The following is a 24,317-nucleotide window of genomic DNA, read 5'->3' as shown; positions in this document are numbered from 1 at the left end:
TTAGCATTGACTGTAAGCTAACGATGAAAGGAGGATGTAGTGATGCGACCAACTGAATTTTATCCAGATGATTTGAAGCCGGTCTCGAGCTCTCTGGACTGCAATCACCTTGGCAGGATGTGTCACCATGGAAGTCTGACCTTTCCAAGAATGGGAAATTAAACTGAGCAAACAAGCTGGGCATGGAAAGTCAAAGTTTTAACACTGGAGTGAAAAGAGACTGAGTCACTTTTTTAACAAGCCCCCTGTGTTTACTTGATAGAAGCTCTTCTAAAAAGAAAATCACCTATTTGTGCCTATAAAGATTATAATTAAAGTTAGCACAAAATTACTAAATTATGGTATGATAGAGAACCACCTATGGATCAATAAATACATAATTCTGCAAATGGCATTTAGGTTAACATTACATCATTCAAAAATGCATTGAGGAAAAAAAAAATGAAAAAAAAGTAATACCAAGGCAGGGTTTCTGCAAAACCACCTTGAGGCCTGGAGTTGGAGACACCATCTTTAGACTCTGGGCTCCTTTAAAAAAAAAAAAAAAAAAAAAAAAAAAAAAACACCCCCAATTAATTATTTTATACGTTCTGTGATGTCGACCATAGGATGATGTCATGAACTAGACGGAGTGGTAGGCGGAGCCTCAGAGATCAAGACTTCTACTTCTGGGTAGGATAAAAGCCCACGAAAATAATTTATATTTCATATATAATTTGTTTTTTAGTGTGCCAAAGGTATTATATGATCATATATGGATCTAGTTTACGCCATTTAAACTCCAGAGCCAATTATATTCTAGAAAATAGGGTAAATCTGTTAATTTTTTTATTAAGTAGTGTTAAGTTTTGTATTGTCAGTAGTTTAGTAAAAAACAATCTAAATCAATCCAATCCAAACTAAAAAATCTAAAAGGTAAATTATTTATTTGAAAAAGCACAAACTATTAAATCAAACAAATATATTAGATTGTCTACCTGTTGAAAAGTTGGAAATACACCAAAACTTGATTTCCTGGAATTTCCATTAATTCTTCAGTTTGTTTTGTTTGTGGTGAACTCTCATTCATTCATTTGACATTGCAGCTAAGGATGATTTTAGAAAAGATTCAGGAATGAGGCCTGAGGTGCACACCTGGTCTGAATGACTTTCTAAAATCTATTATAAAGGAGAGAAAAGTCATTCAAATCAAACTTTATTTATAATTCATACATCCTCGCCATGTCAAAGTCACAACTGAGAGTAAATTTAGTTTGTTCCTTTTTAAATGGCGAGAGTCCCAGTCTGTATCTCTCTTTTTGTCTCCGCCGTGAATGGTTTTCTTTGTCTGTCGCATCTGGTTCCTCACACGTGCATCGCCAGATCTCATCACTCTCCTTCAAGGCCAACTTCTCCCTTAATGAGCTGCTACATCATTTCAATTAAAGTGTCACCTGTCAGTCAGACAGCTGTAGGTGATGCCTTGTAAGGTTGAGCTGACACGAGGGACCTCAAACCAAACTACCAGTGGATTTAATTTCAATCATCTCTGCAGCGCGGGGCAGAACTCGGGGACTGGGACAATCCCCCAGCTTCCTCCGATGCACAATCCTGCAGCGGTGTACTACCGCTATTACCCCCCCCCCACCTCCCAACACACACATTCACACACGTCTCCTCACTTTAATTAGCTACGGATTAAATTAAAAGCTATATGTTGGCGTTAATTGATTTATCTTGAGACAGGGTCTATAATTACAGGTTCTCAATGGAGAGATCTACCCAGTAAAGCAAGAGGCTTGCTCTGCTTCATTGTCTGGCTTTGTGTGTGTGTTTGTTGTTTGTGCGTGTGTGCGATCATCACCACAGGCATAATAAGCATTGTGTGAGCTGGACAGAGGTTAGTGCACACACCACTCTCTGAACAAGGAAATAAAAGATGATGCAAATAGATGTCGTCTCGCCATAATGAAACACAATTACAGCTTTATTAGAAGATGTAATTGCTTTGTTAGAGCGTCGCAATTTGTCCTTGTTGTGGGCCGTTTACTCCTGCCATTATACATTGTTCACGCTCATTCATACTTGACCCGCTATGTAATATGTGACACCTCCCTTCAGGTATTGTTCTGGAGAGTTGTCTTTGTTCTTCTTGTGGAGGAAAAAAAAGGCAGCTAATGGTGGTTGGCCATGAAATTGTTTTGTTTGTTTTTTTAGTTGTTTTTCTGCTTCATTATTCGGTTCACATGCATGTTTGCATTCCAAGCTTTCAACACATTTCAGGTCATGGCCGGGATGGTGCGTTTCGTGCAACTTTAGATTTGGTTTATTTGTTTCTCAAACTCGTAGCAGATGTTCTGTCATCCTTCATTGCTCAGAGAAGATGTCTAAAGACACGCAAGCAAATAAAGTTCCACTTTGTTTAGTTTGTATCATAATGGTCAGAATGTCAGCTGTTTTATTGTTGAATCTGAGTTTTGTTGAGTTTGTTTCCATAAACGTTGTTTTTGCGTGTTGCTAAGGATCTAAAATCATAAGGGCATCTTTTTCCAACCTGTCATGCCACCTCTGGAAAAGAAGTACTTTTACATGCACTCTAATGATCTAATGTCCTGACAGAGGCTTTTCATGTTACAAGGCTTTTTGTCTTATTCAGGATAACTTGTATTTGGGCTAAGATGTGAGATATCTCAGTTTTATTTCAGAATATTATAGATATATTAAAAGCATTGACTGTATATAGAGAACTGAACAGAGGAGGTGTGACATCACCCACAGAAAATGTCTTACCTCAGGCCCCCGCCAAATGAAGCCAAGTCAGTTGTCATTTTTTGGGGGGTACAGATGTCGGCATGTTGGAGCCAGCTGACAGTGATTGGTCCGTTTCTTTGGTAACTACTGTCTCCAATCAGGAGTGAGCAGAGAATCAGTCAAACATTTGAGAGGGGGCCAGTGGGCACCACATGCTTTTACTGAAGCATCTAATTGGTCAGCTTTTAACTTGAATAACTTGGAATAAAGAAAAAATATGAAAAAAGAAAATCAGGATTGGCAAGATGTTAAGAAATGAAAGAGTAAGAGTGGTTATTCTGACAAATAGAATGACTATGTAATAACTGTCTATTTATCAAAAGAATAAGACTATGGGATTTGTTTTCATGGACCCAGTAGGTACCTCCCATTTGGAATGTGATGGGGGAGGGGTCACTCAGTCCAGTTCTCTATGTACAGTCAATAAATAGAGAAGCAAATGGGGTTTGTTTGGTTAATTAACAAAATATTGTTCTGTAAAAACTTTTCTCTTCAGTGAATCGTTGAAAGTTGCTTGATCAGACAGGACCTAAGTGGTACGCTAACAAGAAACAGTGGTACATTTAGAAAGAGTGTAGTTAATAAATACTAGATGAAACTCCTGTTTAAATGGAAAGTTGTTAGGGTTGTTGTTGTACGATGCAAAACAAGCTCATTAACACATAAGCAGAAACTACTTTTGTTCTTGCAACATGCAAATACATAGTTAATAACTGAAGACTCCTAATTTCCAGAGAAAGTAAATGTGATTAAAGATTAACTAAGCATTAAAACAATACATAAAAACGAAACAAATAGAGGTGTGTCTACGGATGCTCACACATCTGTGCTGTTTTTTGATTAGTCACAACCTTAGGTCAACTTAAAGCTTGGAGAAAATTAATGTTTTTAGTTTAAAATATATATTTTTTTCAGACTACAGTTATATGAGTTAAACTTTATTCAACTCATTCACATACAGTTGAAGTACAGTATGTATCACTCTGCCAGGCTCTTGACTAAGCCATAATAATTCAACAATACATTAACCAGTTCAGCTTTGTAGTTTACCAATGTGACAGACTGTTGTTTGTCATGTATCACATAAAATCAATTTGAGGTCATAAAGTGCATCCAGAATTCAAACTCAAGGCACACAAGATTATAAGGCAACTGTCTGATATTACCCTGATCAAAAAGTAGTCTATTTAAATGTACTATAAGTATGCTTAGCCTATACTAAAAGTGAGGTAGGACACTTTGACGTGGTCTATAATATGCTTGCTATACTTATGCTTAAACTTCCACTAAAGCATATGTAATACCATAACATGTACACATTTTTGTTACAGTTAAACACAATTAAATGATTTTAAGTGTACCGTGTGGCCAAAAAAATTGGGGTAAATTATATACAATTAACTCTTATTCTGGTTTCTGTAAACAAGGAAAAAAAACAACTAAAACTAATTCACAAAAAACGTTAAAAGAAATCTTAAAAAAAAAAACAGAAAAAGTATGTACGGAATACCACTTATTGGATGATGATGTTTGTCCATCATTTCAACTGAAAGTTATTTGGCCTGTAAAACTGGATATGCTTCGTACAAAACTTGGAAGACACTTTTGAAAAAATGCTGACATCATCATCCAATCAGAGATGTCCCAAAGTACCTTTTCCAGTTTTTTAATGCATTTTGGTTTTTAACATGTCATTCTAATTTCTTTAAAAAAACGGCAAAACATTTTTTATATTTTGTTCCATTTTTTTGTTTTTTGGAATTGTGTTTTCATTTATGGAATTTTGTTTTATTTCAGAAACGTAATGTTACTGTTATTATTTTACATTTTATATTGTACTTGTGATCTTAAAAATGTTTTTACATCTAGTGATTTGTTGATGTGATTTGTACTTCAGGGCCACCGTAGATGACTCTTTGTGACACAAGGTATGTGTTATTTTGAAATAGTCATGTAAAAGATTGAAACTATTTCATATGTTTTATTTATGCAAAAAATAGATAATTTATATCTATCATAACTATAACTTGAATACAAATCAGTGTCTTCTTATTTTTTTAAAGAGTGAATTAAGATTTTGTGGCTCCTACTGGTTGTGTTCAATCAGAAGTCGACCTAAATGTCTCCTTAAGTGTTGCAGCCTCCATGTCTTAAGTCTCCCAGCTGATCTAAATGAGAAATTACTATCTTAGTGTTACTTCTGTGTTCATCAGGGCCAACAACTGTCTGTCTCATAGTCATAAAAACCACAAAAAAGCTGTCTGTCCAGCCTCAGACTTGACTTAAGCTCCTATTTGAGTTTGCTGTTCAGGACACGGACAGAGTGGGAGTTACATGGAGGCAGGAGGGAGTGCGGGGAGGTGGAGGCTGAGGAAAAAGGTGAACCAGATGAGAGAACAAAGGAGAGGAAGAGAAGGGAGGAAGATGGATGGAGGGGAAGAATGAGGGATGGAGAGACATGGCTCATCTGCCTCTGCTTTTAGGCTGCTGCGAAATTGCCGGATTTCCTAGATCAGCCAACTGTGGAAGTGAATTTTTCCCCCCAGCTTGTCTGCCTTTACCTCTTTCTCTGCACACTTGCACACTTTTTCCTCTCGTCTTTGAGACTCCCATCAAGTCTCTGCCACGGAGGAAAGGATTAAAGACCTATTTAGGCTTTAGTGCTGTTGTGATATCAGATTGTACTGCTGTGGGAGCAGTTTTCCTCATTATCTTTTGCCTTTTTTTTTTTGGTTTGTGAAAAATGCATGAAACTTTTGAACATCATTTCTAGAGTATCTAAATAATTTTGTGCGTGAGCTCATTTTTATTCCTATGTTTAAGCAGAAGTGAATGCTTATACTCCCTAACTCATGTTCTTAAGCAAAAACTACAAACGGTACAAACCAAACGCAGCTGTGTAAAAGTCAAAAAATTATACATTTAAAAAAAAAGCATGAACTTAAAATAGACAAGAATTATAGCCACAGGTGAAGGAACTCCTGACCTTTAAACTGAGTTACAGTTTGCTTCAAGAGGTTCAGAAATAAGACAAAAGAAAGGTTTTAATAAAAACTGCTGTGTTGACCTTTTTTTTTACTGAAAATAAGACAAATAAAACATGATTATGACAGTAATAATTAATAGAGAACTAAGTATTAGCTATTAGCTAACTGTTAGCAAAACAAACATCAAGCTAGCAACTATTTTAACCGTTAAAAATCTGTATTTTAATGCATTTTATTACATTTTATGATTTAAAAAGTGGCTCAAGAGACACAAAAATGACCTCTTGATTACTAGTGTAGAGACAACATTCACTGACACGCCGACATTTTCACAGCAGAAAGAGTCCTCAGATCAAAGCTGGTCCGACATGATTAACCATTTTCGCTTTATATCTGCTCGCTGTCAGAACTCAAAGCAAGCGACCCATTTTGATTACAATTGCCACTTTCCATCCATCAATCTCTCCCTTCTTGTGGAATGATGGAGCACAGATAGCGCCTGCTTCCACTGCAGCGTTAGACCCCGTCCTGCGCTAAGTGACCTATGATTAATTGCACATTATTAACTTAACTGAGAATTTTCTCCAGATACATAGGCGTCGATAATGTCGGATTCCTTCTTTAATAGGCCACTTCTGACAGTATTCATAATGTGCCATTTACCATGATTTCTCCCTAATGTAGTCCCTCTTTGAGAAAATTCTTCTCATATAAGGGAGGATGGGAATGGGCCAACAGAGAGTCTGATCAGGACTGGGATTGTTCTCCCATTGGTTTGTTAGCTCACAGTCACAGATGGATGCCTTTGGGGTGTTAGAAAATGTGTGAAATTCTTTTTTCTTTTTAATAGAATTGAGTCCTAGTGGGTTAGGTGATTTAAAATCAGTTTTGCTGTTATTTTTATTTAAAAACCCACTCTGTTGAAAAATGTGTCTTTAGCTTGTTTTTGTGGAGATTTTAATGGCAGACAAATACACAGAAAATTAAACTTATAATTGCGTTTATGAGTATTTCTTCATTCAAATCATTGTGAATCAGGAGCAGATGAAAAAAGGCTGTTTGAAAATGCTTGTAGCCATAGAAGCTAGCTACTACGGCAAGTCGCAAGCTTCCTGGTCTGCTCCATTCTGATGCATTCACTTGTAGATGACTAGATCCACGTACATCCCATTTTTCCTCATCTGGTTCAAACTGTATGGCTGGATAGCTACAAAACTGCTCACCATTTGTATTGCAGCGGTAGTGTTAGCTTGGGGATGTGAGAGGTTGTTTAAGAAATTTTAGAAATGTTTTCTTAAATTTTGGCTAAAAACAGCATACTCATAATTCAAAGAGCACTTGAGATGCTTTTACAATAGATCAAAAGTTAAGTTGTATGTTTATTTGTGGTCAAACAGCCTAATATTACAAATGTGTGATACATTTCTGCTTTGTTTAAAAAGTAAAGGAGGAGCCTGGCGTCTAAAGTAACAATCGCCTGTTAGACCTGGAATTTCTTAAAAAATATATGGTTTTGTGCATTTAAAATAAAAGTGTTTCGCCGAACATTAATAGCTCCGTTAGCTCAGATGGTTCCTTGACACATTGTGACATCACAATGTGAGAACAGCCTCTTCAAGGAACCATTTGTTTTTGTGGGTTGGAAGGGGCTGGTGCTCAGAGCGTAGGTTTTTAGAGTGAGGAATGAACATTATAATACACTTAACCCTAAAGCACTATCACCGGGGTATTTTCACCTGAGAAAAAGTACTTACATTATTTTCAAAATATTTTGAGTGTCAGGGGTCTCTGAGTAAAGTCTCACATGTCCCATGAATGGGTGGACCAAAGGCCAAGTCTCCAGTATCATTATTATTATTTTTTTTAGGATTTTTTTTCTTCTAAAATTCCTAATTTTTCAGTAATTTTCAAGCATGCGTTTATTCTCCATTTTGTTACATGAACCCCATTTTAAAATAATATATATATATATATATATATATATATATATATATATATATATATATAACTTCTCTAATTCATCATGTGTTGTCATATTTTCATCCATTTTTTTTTTTGAGAAATACTTGTATTGGGTATTTTATATTAGGTAAAAGTTACCCGGCAAAAGTGATGGTGTAAGTGTTCTAGAGTTAAAGCTTAAAAAGTTGATTCTGCGTGGCATAAGCCCTTTAAATAATAATAATAAAAAAATACTCAGAAATGCGATTTTTAGCTTAAGTTTCTTTATATATATTTTCTATCATCCGAAAAATGCCACATAAACATCTTAAAAGCACTGAAACCACATTTTCATCAGAGTGGGTATTTAAGAGGCTTTTTAACTTGAGCCAATGCAGAAAAATTAATTATTTAGGACCTTTTGCATGTTTTGTCAGAAGCTTAGCGGCGGTATTCAACACCACTTGTAGACTGTGCAAGGATACAGTACTCACGGAAGTGAAAAGGGATTTAAATAATCAAGATGGGATCAAACAAAAGCACAGAGAAGCCTTTGAAGACTCCTCCACAGATAATATTTATTTTAGAACTATTCTGAAGCTGCTTAAAACCATAAACCAAGCCTCTATAATGTAGATTAAGGCTTGACTCACTGGAAAACAAAATCAGAAGAACATCTGACATATCTTCGACATTAGAAAACATCTTCAAATTGAGATTTATTTGCTTTTCTGCAACTGCAAATCTCATAATACATGTGATTGCTTTCTTACACCGACTACACACACACACACACTTTTGATAATCCTTCTGTCTGCTGTTGGTCAGACACCCATATGTTCAAATGAAAGGTTGTGCTCATGACGGAGTTCATCTGTGGGATCTACAACTCTCTGTACACCACAAACTGCACTCCCCCATCTGTCTGCCACCAGCTCTCTAATTCCACCTCTGTCTTTGTCAGCTGTGCGTTTGCGTTAGTTCAAAAGGGATTTTAGGTGTGTGCACGCATGTGTTTTGAAAGCAGCAGGGTTCATCTTTTGTGTCCACGCGATCTGGCACAAACAAACCACACTGTCCACGTGGCCTCAGCCTCCGCCATAAGCAACGCTACAAAGGGACAACCCAGACCACCTGCCTGCCAGCGCAAATCCCACTGCTTCCACCAATTAATACCAGAGATGAGGCTCGCTGCATGTGAGCCGCCTGCAGGAAGAAAGGAAAGACATATTACTCGGTAGTGTAGTAACTATATTGCAATATGTGCAAATTGTCATTTATGACTGCTGAAATAGTCGGATTCACAGCAGGTGGCAGCGGTAATAATGCCGTGTTGACATTAGCCCAGGTGGGGAATATGACAGTGTTGAATCATCACCTCCTAATTGCCACTTGTATTGTTGTGTAATTAATGCTTAATTAGGACATTTGCTTCCGTCTGGGAAGGCGATGGTTAGAGGGGTGTCACATGCGCTATAAACAAACGGTACCCCTGCAAATGCAAATGCGCTGGTGTTTTTCTTCCCTCTTTCCCTTCCTTCAGTCCTCCTGTCATCATGATAAAGTTCCCAGCATATCGAGGCATCGATCTTAAGCCGCACATGAATGCTGAGGGACTTAATGGGGATGTGGTTTCTCTTCCTGTGATCTGAGTTTAGCTGCGATTTGGTGTCTTTGCCTTTTCTTTCCTTTACGTTTTTATATATTATCAATAGAAGGGAGAAAATGAGGGATGGATGGATGGATGGAGGATACAGTAGTGGCAAAAGGAGGCTGTGTGTTTACAGAGGAGGGAAGGGGAGTTGGGGGAGGAGAGGCACAGAAAAGAAGAGAGCATGAAGTGTGCAGCTGGAAAAGGCAGAGAGGAGTGGAGGCGTGAAATTGGCACTGCATCGTCCGCCACCCACAACCTCCCCCTTCGTCTCAACCTACTGCCCCCGTGCCCCCTCCGCTGTGCTCCTCCAGAGCAGGGGTTGTATCTGCTTGACTACAGCGTGTTTTCAGATGTGCGCACTTGTGTGCCCATACCATAGGGAACTCCAAGGGGACTGGTCATGGGTTGCCAGTTTAGACAATGAAAGGGTCGACAAGTTGACTCTTAAAGTGCAAGACGAATTATTACACATCAAGTAAAAAATGACTAATCTTTATGAGCGAAAATCCAAAAATATATTTATTAGTCATTGGTATTGCACACAAAGCTGCAATAGTAATGTGTTCCCGAGTTATTTCATACCCAAAAAAATTTTTTTTCCTATTTATTCTAACAATGGGACTCTCAGAATTTTTTTTTTTTTTACAAAGACACTCATACTTTCTCTTTCCCCCCAGATAGCCTTGTTAATCAGTGTCATAGTAAATTAGAGGCCCGGAGTGTGACGGAGGGGGGCATAATAAGCTCATCAGGTCAGTGAGAGGGTTTTTTCTCTCTCTCTCTGCTGCCGTGTTGCTCTCATCTCAGGTGATTAAAGCAGAAGACACAACTGCTCAGTCTTCTGTGAATCTTCCATTGTTGCTTCCATTAACTGCAGCACTGGAGAACCTGTTCTTGTGTTGACATCAACCAAAGAAAGCCGGTATGAAGCTAATTAACTGTGGCGGGAGTTCATTTGGCAAAAGGAATGGGGCTGGTGGGGGCTCTTCATGAATAACAGATAAGAGAGGATCAGGAAAAATGTAAAAGTGATATTTTGTATTGGAGGGATTGAACAATATACACTAAAGTGTAAAAGATTTGTTGAAAAGGAGTGAGATTTAAATGTGTTTCTATTCATAAAAACACTTGACATGATCTTCCTCTTACATTTTTTTCAATTTAATAAATGATTTTGCTTTTAAATAAAAAAAATGATTTTTAGGGTAGCAATAGTAAGTTGCATCAATCAAGTTGCAATTGTTGCAAATAGGAATAATGTTCTGCTGCAGTTCTAACATCTTTTCCATCATAGTAGCTACTAGTGTCAGTTTTTGTTTTTTTTTTTTACAAATGTAGATCTGTTCCTGTCCTAAAAGATGATTGGGAAGCACATCTGTCTTTCACAGACCTGAATGACATTGTCAAATAATAAAAAATCCCTTTTGACAATCTCTTATCTTTCTGTTCACCCATGCAGATTTGCCCTCTACATCATCAGAAAGATCTGACTTTTCAGATTGTGTTCTCCTTGTGAAGGCACTTGTCATCTCTGGCTTGATTTTTACAATGCACCACCGGGGCTATCAGCCTGCACAATCAGGCCCTTCCGAATGATCCGAAATGCAGTTGTGTTCATCATTTGAATCTATTGAAAAGGACATTATATCTGCAATGCCTTGGGTCCCCTTATTTAAAGCTTTGACACTTGGCTACCTCATTCTCACCTTCCTACAGTCACCATTACAAATGGTGATCCCTGCACCCAGCAACACAAACCAGAAGCTAAACTTCAGCTCTGTGATTTGACGTTGGTAGACAAGCTGTAACTTTGCACCCAGTAACACAAGAAGACTTCTGACTGTGCTTCCTTTGCACTTTAGAAATCCATATTTCACATTTGACAAGTCTAAAAGCCTAAAAAAAATGCTTTCTAATGGCACCCCACTTCTACTTTGAGTTAGTGACTTGCTTGCTTTGTGCCTCACTAATAAGGTGTTTTGGATAAAAGCATCTGCCAAATGACTGAGTGTAAATATTGAGTGCCTTACCTGCTGCAGACAGGAGTCAAGGAATTCTCCGGTTTAAGAATAAAAGATGAAACTCTGATGGGGAGCAAGGTTAACGGCTGCTTAGAATGCTGGCTGGAGAAAAGACAGAAGCTAATCCTTGAGAAAATTGTGGAGGTCTAATAGAATGCTACCCTGCTGTTTTCTACATGTGTGCTTCAGTTATTTACTTTGCACATTTTTTAATATAAGAATCCATGCTGCTTTGCAACACTTCACACTCAATGTCTCTGCAAGACGCAACTTTAGTTAGGTCTGAAAATGCACTTAATATTGCTACTTGAAACTCCATACTGAGAGCATGGTAATTCACTGTAAAACCAAACTATCGCAGACAGAATTAGCTTGCAGCCTTCTTGATTTGGAAATGCAGTCGAAGTTTGACTCAAGAAACAGCAAAATGAGCCACATTGGGTACCGCGCTGGGTACCTCTCTGTTCAGTCTGCTCTGAGTGTCTAACACACAGTTGGATGTGTACAAAAGTCAAGCAACAAGCTGAGGAGACACTGAGAGCCTTAAGCTACCTTCACACCGCCCTGGACAACACGTGTTCACGTGACCAATTCAACTGATAAGTCTATGAAAACATGTGTAGCTATGCTTTTCAAAATTCAAGCATTTTAAAGAAGTTTTTTGTCTCTACGGACAAAACAAGTGGCCACTGAACGCACTTTATCAAATCAGAGACTTGTAATAGACTAGTGACTTATGCATGGTGTTTCTTCTACTTCATAGAAGCACCAGCCATGGAAAACTGATCATGGAGGTGAAATGAATAATTGCAATTCATGTCCAGAAAAAAATTTGATGCAATGTTTTTATGTCTATGAAAGTAGAACTATGAAAGAAAAACCCTTGAGCTAGATTTGCACCACTTCAGCATTTCGCACCAAGCCTCTTCCAACTGGAGGCAGCAGACATGCGCTAGTAAATAGCACTTAAAAAAAAAAAAAAAAAAAGAGAGAGAAGAAGACCCTCCATGCTTGTCCAGCACAAATACTGTGGGCTAAATGGGTGTTCAAGAACCCGTGTTTAGTGCACGTCACATCCCTGATGTGTCCATAGTTTTACATTCAAAGAGAGAAGCTACTCATTAAACCATTGACTGTATATTGTCTCGTTTCCACTGTACAGTATTCTGAGCGTTTCCATAATAAATGGACCATTAAGCCAAACCGATTCGTACCATTGTTGGTCACCCGTTGGTTATAGTCCTCACACGATGAAATCTATTGATTGGCGAAAAAGTGTTAGAACATCGGCAAGCGTCCCACCAGCACGTTTCATGACTCAAGATAAAGCCGAAAGTTTGTCTTCCTTTCGGCTGTATTCTTCTTCGCCGGCAAAGAATATTAAATTCTTTCCATACAATATTCCCCCCGTATTCGCGTGGGTTAAGGACCGGAGACACGCTGAATCTGTGAGTACAGAACCCCCACACACCCCACAGCCAAAGAATGTCTGATACCAATTCATACTCATCAAAAACACTTCGGATCATGCTTTGTAAAACATTTTTTAAAGGGGGACATTTATTGGGGTAGCACTGTATAGGAAATAGCATAGCAAAAAAAGAGCTGATAAAAGACCTCCATTGTTGTCATTCACTCTCGCTGTAGTATGACACACAGTCACTCAATTCAGCCACAATGTTTTTCGCAGTACGCATGCTTCCATATTAGAACCAGACGACGTCCATAAGCAGAGATTGGTCTAAGTTGGTCTGAATCATCGTTTCTATGGCAACCACTTTCGCCAATCAGGGGTGTTGGACATCAACATCCCTACCACTAAAAGTGGGCTCCGTTTGGCATGGAAGCCACATACTTTTATTAAGGCATCTGATTGGTCAGCAAAAACATGGTAAAAATGGAAGCAGAACAAGAATGCTTTTTTCTAACTAATATAATGACTGAGTAATAACTGTTTCTCAAAAGAAGATTTTGGCTTCTTGGAACCAGCAGGTACATCCTGTTTGTAATGCGAGAGGGTCACTCAGTCCAGTTGTCTTATACTGTCAATGAGGCATACCCACATATGTAGATGTTCCAAAGGGATTTTCAGATTTTTGAGATTTATTGTTGGAGTCATAGTTATTTTCTAAAAGCTTTCTGTGCTGCCTGTTTTCTTGAGCAGTTCCCTTACTCTTAAATCTGACATGAATGTTTTGAATTTCGCTTGTGTTTAATATGATGGCAAATGTGCCGGACTCTACAGTTTTTTTATTCAGTGAGTTTTTATTCAGTTATTTATTGCTGGGACATTAATGAATGCTGCTTTGCAATTCCTCTGCTTTCAAACCGCTTATGGTTACAATGCTGTTATGTTTTTATTGTTTTCATAGAAAACAATGAATAATTGAGAGGGTTCTTTTGTGACTCACCAATCCGGTGATTAAAATCGAAGCTGCGCTTTAAAGGTAGAAATATTTCACATCCTTATGCATTTATGCAAGTGGGGGTCTCGTCATATTTGCATGCATTTCTATGCAGACTTATGCTGCCCTCCTGTTTTTCTGTGTTAGGTTTTTGCATCAGACAAAGACGAGGCGCCGACTTTCTGGTTCTGCTTTCGGCAGCCAAAGAAGAGCAGGTCTCTTCATTGTTATCTCGTCCTTCTCTTTCATCCCTCGTTCAGTGCTCAAAAGAAGGAAAGTAATTCCAGCCAGGTCCTACTTAACGCCTTCAATTTGTCTTGTGCTGTTCCAATCCCTGCCCTCCCTCCTCTCCCTTTCCACTGCCTCCCTCCCTGTGCATGTCTCCCTCCATCCATCTATCTTTCTGTCTGTTTGTCACTCGCAATCTTTCTCTCCTTTCTTCCTGTCTTTCTCTTTCACTCTCTCTAAGCGATGGCTTTCCCTGTCTCTCAAGGTGATGGAGGCGGGTGTTTGTGGGTCTCAGAGAGCACGCCTCGGGGATTATACAGCCGCTTGCATGAAAGATTCATGATTCACATGAGTGTGTGCCTGTGTGAGTGTGTGTTAGAGAATTTGTGTGTGTTTCCTAACGCTCAGGCACTGACTGGAAAAAGGGAACATGGAGAGACTGAGGGAAAAGAAAAAGAGGGTGGGGGATGGAGGGCACTGAATGTGAGACAAATTGATGGTCCACAGCAGGGCTAACTCACCATGCTGCGATTAGACCATCGGCTTCTTTGCACATTTCCAGACGCCGCCTTCCTGTGGCCAGCCTCACAGAAACGGTCGGCAGTAGAACTCTTGGAAACAGAAATATGGAAAAGGGTAACGATGCATCATAAACACCATGCATCAATGTTTGGTAAGATGAATTATCAAAATGATGTGTGAAAGATGTTGAGGTTTCAGCCTTAGATCATCTCAGGATGTAGATTCCACTTCCAAAAAAGCAGATCTAAACATAAACTTCATTTGAGTACGTCTACTGATCTATTTTAAAATTGTTCCCAGTGGCCATTTAACTATGATTATGCCATTATAGCCAAAATGTTAAAAAAAAGTGATATTTTTAGGACATCGTTTCTGCAGAGCAACTTTAATTCATCAGAAATTTACCTCTGAGTTGTGGCTGGAACCGTTGCCACGGAGTAAGCATGCCCCCAATTTCCATCATCCCTTTGTTTCTCTCTCCTGCTAGCTTACAGCTCCTCACACCTCCAACCTAACACAAAAATGACGCACAATATTGGAGCTATCCAGCTGTACAGTTTTGAGCCAAATGCTAGTTCAAATGAGGAAAACGAAGACGTCATGGATCTAGTTTTAGCCTTGCTGTTGTAGGCCCTACGTCACACCTTTTTCCAACAGCATTTTTTTCATCTCCTCATACACATTGATTTAAATTAAAAATACTCAGAAATGCAACTTTAAGCTTAATTTTCTTCATATATGTTTTTCATCATGAGAAAAAATGCTACAAAAAGATATTAAATGCACTAAAAGCATCATTTTAATCAGATTAAGTCTTTGAAAAGATAAACTTAGTATAATTCAGGGATCAGCAACCTGTAACAGTAAGCCATTTGGGCTCGTTTTCTACTAATCAAAATCTAGAATGAGCCGCATAGTCTTACTTTACCCTTTAAGAAATTTGGATTTGCATTCATGCCCTTCTTTTTTACATAATAAATATGAATTGTGTATATTTTTTGGCACAAACAAAAGCAAAACTATTAAAAGAATCTAGCATCTCTAAAAAAGTGTTTTTTTTTTTCTTATTTTCTAAATAAAAGATGATCTGTGCCAAACAGGGTCATCTCAATGCAACTAGTAACCAATGTTGTGCTGCCTAAGATAATATGGGCTTTTAACTCCTAAAAGATCAAACTTTTTACCAAAGTTTTCTTTTGCAAATAAAATCTGTGCATTCTGGAGGTAGTGTTGAGCAACCAAGGCCTCTTCAGGTCAACAGGGATGTAAAAACCAACATCGTTTATGATCTTTGTGAATCTCAGCCATCAATTTAAAAATTTAACTAATCTAAATTAAATAAATACTGACTAAGTAATCCTTACTATTACATTTTTTTTCCTTTTTTTTTGTTCTTCCCCTTTTTTGTCCTCAGCAGTCTTTCATTGCTGGGTTTTGTTATTTTAGTTTGGGGTTGGACCTTGGTAGTCTTAGTTTGCGGGCTTTGTTTATTTGTTTTCTTTATGTGGTTTTTGGCTAGGCAGCCATTAGCAGAGAGCTGCAGACTCAGACGGTCGACGTGGTTGTGTCAGCAGTCTTCCTGACCTATTTTATGTTATGCCAAGGAGCCACCATGAAGAGATAAAAGAGCCACATGTGGCCCTGGAGCCGCAGGTTGGAGACCCCTAGTATAGTCAAACCCATCCCAAAGATCCTATCCAAGGGTTGTCAACAAAACAACCCAGCCATGGTTTCTTTGGACACTCTTACAATTCAATTACACTGGAAGGCACAGTGTAGTTTGATGCAGATATGGTCTTCTTATATTCTTTCAAGGATCATTACCCTCTCATTTAACATAAAGGGACATACCATGCTTCTATGATAGTTTTCTCCAAAGGCTTGCTGTGATTTTACACTTTTTAGCAGCAGGACGTTTGCTGCAGAATAAAGCGCAATGTCTCGAAAGGGGGCCATCGCACCAGATCAGTGTTTATTTTACAACCAAATGCCATAAAACACACTGCAGTAAGGCTTTGTTCCCTTCAACTCCCCATCATTTTCAATGTGACAGAACGGGGTTTCTATATCTAGCTTTCTGTAAGGAGCTCTCTAAAAGCTCTTGTTCATTTCCTGCTCTTATTGCAGGTTCTGGATGACAAAAAATGTGCAGCTGCCATTTACCACACAGATAGAAAAAGTCCCATGTGGATCCACTGTTGAGTCACTCTTTTTTCATATAAAACAGTGTGGGAGTTCAGGCTGAAAATAGCACAGGGTTGAGAACCATGTATGGGCTTTGGGCGTGTGGGTGTGTTGCCACAGGTTCTGCTGAGATGAAATGCAAGTTTCTGATTGAGTGCTCCATCCACCAGATCACAGAAATACGGGTTTATAGCACAGACATGGGAAGTACCTTACAAGTCCCAGTGGCTTTAACAAAGAATCCAGTGGTCTTAAGTTGGATTGCATCAGTATTACTTCATTTTTTTTTTTTTTTTTGGCATTGCTTATGCTAGATTAGTCATCCGTTTTCCACATCTAAACACTAAATGTGGATGATAAAAATACTCTTAAAAATAATAAAAGCAGACCATGAAGTACTATTTTAATCAACCATTCTCTTTAAGTAAGCAGCAGTTTTGTGTTCAGCAAAAAAATGAGCAAAAACAAGAAGAAAAACATAATTGTCTTTTGTCATAGACTTCCAGGCAGAGCTACTGTACCATTGCCAAGTGTGTCACACAGGAGGACAGCTATATTTACATGAAATAAGAAAAAAGCAATGGGTGTGCATTTGTGTTAAACTAGATCCAGTGACTCCATCATGCTTGAACATTTTTTTTTGTCAACATTTTTCACATTGAAAAGCCGATAGTTAATTGTTTAGTTGTACAAAGGTAAAAAAAAAAATATTGTGTAGGTTTTTAAAGGCTGTTTTTGTTTATTACAGTTTTAAAAATATATTATGTATTTAGTTATTTGTAAGGTCTCAAACCACTTTGCATGGAATGATATAGGCACGAGTGTCGTCACTGTCCCCCAACATGGAGGACACAAAGCTCCAAAAATCCACATTTAACAAAAGAAGTAAAAGTTACAGAAAAAACAAGCAAAAAAAGCAAATGTAATGATAGATTGACAGATAAATAAATAAAAGACATAAAAATGCAAAAAAAAAAAAACCCAGCCCAAATAAATTAATAAATTAATTAAATCCAAAAATTGTAAGAATGAATGGACAGATGGACAAACAAAAAAATGCAATTTCAACAGAGTATAAACAATTGTCTTACTTGTTCAAGTCCCAACCCGGATAAATGCAGAGAGTATAGTTAGGAAGAGCGTTCAAAATAAAAGAAAATCATTCTATCACCATATCAGTTCATCTATCCATGTAACTATGCATTTTAGGACCTTGGGGGGATATGACACTCGGCATACCCAGACTTGCCCCCTGATATTCTACCTGCATCCCATAGTGGGACTGGCTAAATCCAGGTCTGCCACTTTGTGTTATAGCCATTTTTGTGACAGTCTAGATGTGTGGCTACATTCTAAATGTGCAATTTGCTGAAGAAAAATGTCATAAAACAAGAGATGAAAACGTTTCAACAAGAGAAACAAACATACAAACTAAGACATAAACCTCATGGAGTAGTAGTATTAATTAGTATTAATTTTACTAATGGCCATCTTCACATTTATTTTGAAGGTTAACATTGTTTTTTATGAAAAACAAAAATAAAAAAGTGACCTTTTTTTACTTTTTAAAAATAGACAGAAGTGCAAAAAAAGGAATGTTATAAAAAGGGGGTATGACTCAGAAAAGTGACAGATAGCAGAGGTAGAGCATTATCTTGCCATTACACCCCCCACCCAACAGCGAATGGATGAGGCTGAGTGCCCACTATTTCAGTGACCTTGGAGGTCACTCGGAGGAAAGCGGCATTAATCAAACTGAAGCTCTGGCTCAGGCGAATGATAGCACGCAGTAAAGCACACAACAACACCCCTCCTCAAAATATACCAGTACCCCCACATCACATCCACATTTATTTTCCTTCACATGTATTTGCATGGCTCCTCTTTCCTCTTATTTTTCACTTCTCGTCTCTTCTGTCCCCCACAGTGCCCTTCTTCTCTCTTTCTCACGCCCTCCCTCTGGATCTTCAGCCACACACAGCAAATTAACCCATCTACACTCTGTGTTAATGGACTTCTAAATATCAGTTCTTGCCTGTAGATGTGATGCCGACATTCACATTGAAAGTGCTAAAGCTGCCCTCAGGCCACTTTCAGATCTATAGGTATGGGTTCATTTTACTCACACTGATGTCTTTTAGATGTCAGTGACTAGCTGGGAATTGTGCAATTTTATGTGAATGCATGCACGGAAATGTATGTATGCACATTACTTTTTATTTTTTTTGGTCACCTGAAAAAGATTAAATCTTCAGGCGGTGCGCTCACCTGTCCTTCATTTTTATATGACAGCAAAAGTACAAGTACCACTTAACTACAACCTATTTGAAATGCAGGGTTAGGCCCCTCCATGCAGCAGTTCTACCATTCTTTTTCTATGCTCACCTCATCTTGCCCAGGGTCACCGGGGGTGGGAGGGGGGCTGGAGTCTGTCCCAGCTGTCATTGGGGGGTAGGTAGGGTGCACGCTGGACACATAGCAAGCTTATTTCAAAGAGAAAAACAACCATGCCCGCCACGCCTTCATGCAGTAAAGCTCCCGATGGGTGGATGGAAGGAATGGAAGGAATGGATGGATGGATGGGCTCCCAAGAAAACTCTGCTTAAACAGATAAAACATGTTGATTACATTTTCACCGATATTCAGTTTGGTTTTTTTTTACAAAGCACTACAAATAGAGGAAATGGCCCATAAAATGCACAAACCGCATTGTACTCCTTTGAGTACAATATTGTCTAAAACAAACACAAACAAGGAAGAAATCAGAAAAAAAACTGATCTGTTTTTGCAAATAGACACTTCCAGTGTATTTGATTGTAGATTCTTGTACATCGCAGCCTGTCTGTGTTCAAACTGTTGTGAACCCCAAATGGCAAACCACGGTTCCCTTTTTAATTTAAGGGTGTATTCAGACTGGAAACATTTGGTTCGCTTAAAGTGAACTTGAGTTTGCTTCCTCCGATAATCTGGAACACCCAATCATACCCTGGTTCGGGACTAGGAACCACTCTTGGACAGATCTATCAGGATAGTCTTGGTTCGTTTCAAATGGGGGTGGCACTCCGGTTAGCTCTGAGTTTCCACATTCTAAATAGGTTCCATGCTTGGAGTGGAAAAACTGAACCAAAACAACCACTGTAGCTTTTAAAACATGAATCATAGACAAGGATTTCAAAGTGTAGGATTTCCCTTATGTCTTTCTCTCATTGTTTTGTCCACCCTTGCAATTTCTGACCAATGACCAAAGAGATCTTTAGTCACATGGTTTTGTTCACAAGCTTTGGCTTAAAGCAGAAATCTCCGGTTGAAAGGCCGACCAAGTGCAAGGTTCAGGACTCCATCAGAATCAGATTAAGCTGACTCAGTCTGGACAAACGGACTGTTCCAAGTCACCTTTTACACTTGAAATATAGTAGACTATCCAAAGACATCAACAGCCCAAAATGTTATGCATTTGGGAAGCCAGCACCAGAGTGGCGTTTGCATGCACATGGTGAACATGCAAGCTCTGCAAAAGAAAGACACCAACCATTAGAATTCAAACCAGGACCTCCTCACTGTGAGCGCTACATGCAGCCATCCATCCATCTCATAGAATATAAAGTCAACAAGCGTGTACATGCTGTGGTTCAGTGTGTCAATCGCTACAAGCCAATCAATACACTCAGACTCCTCACTGAATGAGGGGTATACTTGTGTGTGTGTGTTTGTGTAAATTCGTGCAGGAGCTGGGGGATGGTTGTAGCAGCCTGGGTTAATCTACCAGCGCTTGTCTGCTGATGATAGTATTGATCTGATGAAGACCATCTGAAGGTCAGGATATGATGCCTTTGTTTGGGCAACCTTGATGTTGATGCACAACTGTCCTTTTCCCTGCTTGTTCACAACAGCTTACAGAAATCACTGCACAATCGGCGCCGTAAAAAACGGATGGATTCTCCTGGTTCGAGTCTTCCATCTGAAGATATACATTCATATCCTCAATGTTTGCAGCTATGTATAACCATTTGTGTTCATCACAAGAAAAAAACATAATTGCATGTTGTTATGAATGACACCTTTACTACCTTCCTCTGCAATGGGTCATAACCATTACTTCAAAAATGGCGGAACAGAAGCTTGGCTTGTTAGCACTTAATTATTCATTTAAAACCCACAAAGTCAATCAATTAAGCTTAAGTGTGCAATAAATCTGATTAACCAGTCAGTTCCCAAAACACTATAAAATCCATGCAGGTCTTATGTGCTGGTAATGAGTTTGTAACCAAGTAGGGGAGGTGGATAAGTGAGGGTGCTCACCCACAAAAACACATTCAAAAATCCAGTCCACCAAGGAGGAGGATGCATTTTTTGCACCCCCACCCCCCCAGTGATAATTTGATGTATTAGCAATGGGGGATGAAAGATAAGCAGGGCTTAATGTATGCTAATATTAAGGTCTGAGGCTTGCAACAAAATAAAGCAAGGTCATCAAGAAGAAGCTCACGTGTAATTAATAGATGAATTCATTACAAAAACAATGACTCAGTTCAGAAACACCCATTAACAAGATAAGGCATTAGGAATGAAAATAGAATTATTAATGTACCGAGAGCGAGGGCTACTAAACTTAACCTCTAGCTACTGAGTGTAGCTGGTTGGAGAGCCACCGCCTGCATTATTCCTCATTATTTTCTGAGACACCCGCTCACTGATGCTGTCCCTCCCTCCCTCCATCCCAGCCTCCACCTCTCCGCTCTCTTTCGCTGGCCTTTACCTGCTTCTTTGTCTCAGGGGAAATTACCACAGCACAGAAACACTGTGCTCCTGCACTGCAACGCTTCGCTCTGCTCCCTCCTCCCATGCAGAAACGCTCACACGGACGCTTACAAATGCACTACTATTTAGTACTGTGGGTGCACTCACACACAAGCACTTGTCCACACGGAAACACTTTAACATAAATGCACTCCTTGTAGCTAAACACAGTTTCTGCTTGCTCTTGTACTCACCCGTTTGTTAGTAATAGACACTGCAGTACATGCAGGATCAGACTAAAGTCTGGGTTGCACTGCATGCAGTAAATTACCCAACGGTTTGTTTGTGCTTCCTGCATGAATGTATATGCACCTCCTTACCCAGTGGCTTCTCTGTGCCAGACCTCTTCTATACACGGTAATTGACTGTTTAGTCTTCATGAAAGTTAATGAAAAGGATTCCTCCTCCTTTCCTGGACGTCTTTGCCTTGAGCTACTTACAGTTTGTCTTATCTCTCATTGCAACACTGCAGACCTTGAAGATGAGCAATGAGCAAACTCAGTAGGGTTTTACCCACGGAGCGCTGTTATTTAAGGGATAGGCACTTCAATCACGGTGCTAATCAGTGAGAAAAACTCCCAACGAATGTCTCAGCTGCTCTGCTCTTTTGCAGATTGTTCCTTTATAACACAATTGGGGGATTTTTATTTGATCTGCAGTTTGGGAAGGGTTTGAACCTCCATCAGAATTATTCTCATGATGATTTTTTTCTCTTTTTTGTCAAGTTGTGTATTTGGAAATATTATTCCAAGTAAAGTGGCAGCAGCAGCTCACCTTAGTTTGATTACCAACACAGATTGTGGATGAAGACTGGTTATTTATGATAACAAAAGACACCCAATCCCCATCAGACATTGATGGGATTGATGTGAAAATTCACTTTTTTTAAGTGCAGGGTTTAGGGAGCAAAGATTTAATTTGGATTTAATGCACAGATCCTATGTGTAGGGTTAGTTGTGTATGTGTAAAGACATAGAGGAATGCTTCACACTGCAGACAGAGCCAACAAGACGGCTCCACACTAGAAATTTTGTACATTTACCTGCACATCATTACCAATGAAGCAGATTTTGAAACCAATATATATATATGTAAATATCTGTAATATGTTTATGTAATCTTTCTGCCTCAACTAATAGCTTGGGTTTTTAGTAGCTCTACTCTGTCTCTTGGGGAACATGTTTAAATGCTAATATGTAGCCACAGAGAAGACGTATTAATTATGCATGTAGTCACGTAACATTTAGGCTAGTGTGAATATTTGCAATGTGCGTAGAAACGGACTTAAAGTTTGCTGTCTGAATTTCCTCCGTCCATGTGGATGTGAGTGTGCAGACTCTTCCAGCGCGACTGAAATGAAAACCTTATGTGGACAGGCAGCTCGTGATTGGACTGGCATTAAAACAAAAGGCAGAGGAGCTCTGTGGGGGGAAGAGGAGCGAGCCAAAGTCTGAGGGAGGAATCGCCTCCACTGCAGTTCTCTGGCTTTGGTCTGAGTTTGTTTTTTTATCCGAATGTCAGGCAAACCTTTCCCATTTACTCGTCCCTGTCAGCAGTCTGGTAAAATGCGAAAGCAATTAGGGAAATTGGTCAAGTCAAAAACATCTCAAAGACACCTAAAAGTAGAAGATGTGATGAGCTGGGGAGGATGTGCACGTGGGGAGGATGTGCACGCACTCACACACACATATAATTAATGATTGCTTGGGGAAATACGCAATCCTTGCACTCTATTTTTTTATTCTTTTTCGTTTTTGCTCATGCAATTTTTGTCTTTAATGGCCACACTTTTCCCAACCGATCATTGCTATTTCCCTGCATTCATTTCCATTTTCCTCATTGATTACTTTATAACGCTCTTTAAAGGCTGTCTCTAAAACCATGATTGAATATTTATTAATTATGAAGAAGCTTTTAACATGGACAAACGTCATTAGATTTTAAAGACATCATAGTTCTGTATTCACAGATCACTTTACCTTCAAGCTGCAAGCCTGCTGGTTCTTAAGCTACATACACACCAGAGATTTGACGTGCATTTAATAAGGTGCTAAAAGCCCCTGCATAAATGTGTGTTCACACTGGACAAGCAGGCAGGGGCTTCTTCTTGTTTTCTACTGTCTACCAGTGCATGTCCAGCACTTCTTACGGTTGGGCTGAATCCAAATACAGCTTCTCTCCACTCCTTCAGATGAAGGGGTGTTTTAAGGGAAAAGGGTCTCCAACATAGTTTTGTCATTAGAGCGAAGGGGCTTTGAGCTCTGTATCCCTCCACCAGTAGGGTGAGCCATGTCGTGCTGTGGACGAGGAAGAGAAGCACTTTTCTTCACATGGATGTTGTCTGATGCACAGCAGTTTACATTTAAATAAGTAATGACTTGCTGTTTTTGCATGAGCTTTTTAAAGTTATAAACTTATGTTGTCATGTATTTCCAAGCACTAGCAGCTCCACGCTAGCTGACTGATAAGGTCATCGATTAGGAGTAACGCCCATAATTCGAAGACACTATTTTTCCATAACTCTCCATTTGAAGGGCTAAATGTAGGGATAGGGAGTAGGGAAAGAACTCAGATTCAGTCTTGGAAGAGGCTTGGTGCAAAATGTTTTTTTTTTTTTTTTTTTTTTTTTAAACTTGTCTGTCTTTCCTTAATTTTCTTTGACACATTCAGAGGAAAGACAGTTATGCTGGTTAAAGGGCTCTGAGGTCGAAGCTAAAGAAAAGAAGCCTGGAGGAAGACCAACAAGGAGATTCACGGATGTAGGGAAGGAGGGGCTGAAGGTGGTTGT

The sequence above is a fragment of the Oryzias melastigma genome, linkage group LG1 (genome assembly GCF_002922805.2).
Source record: "Oryzias melastigma strain HK-1 linkage group LG1, ASM292280v2, whole genome shotgun sequence".
NCBI classification, from domain to species: domain Eukaryota; kingdom Metazoa; phylum Chordata; class Actinopteri; order Beloniformes; family Adrianichthyidae; genus Oryzias; species Oryzias melastigma.
The sequence above is the reverse complement of the archived record's forward strand: the minus strand, read 5'-3'. Positions refer to the sequence as shown.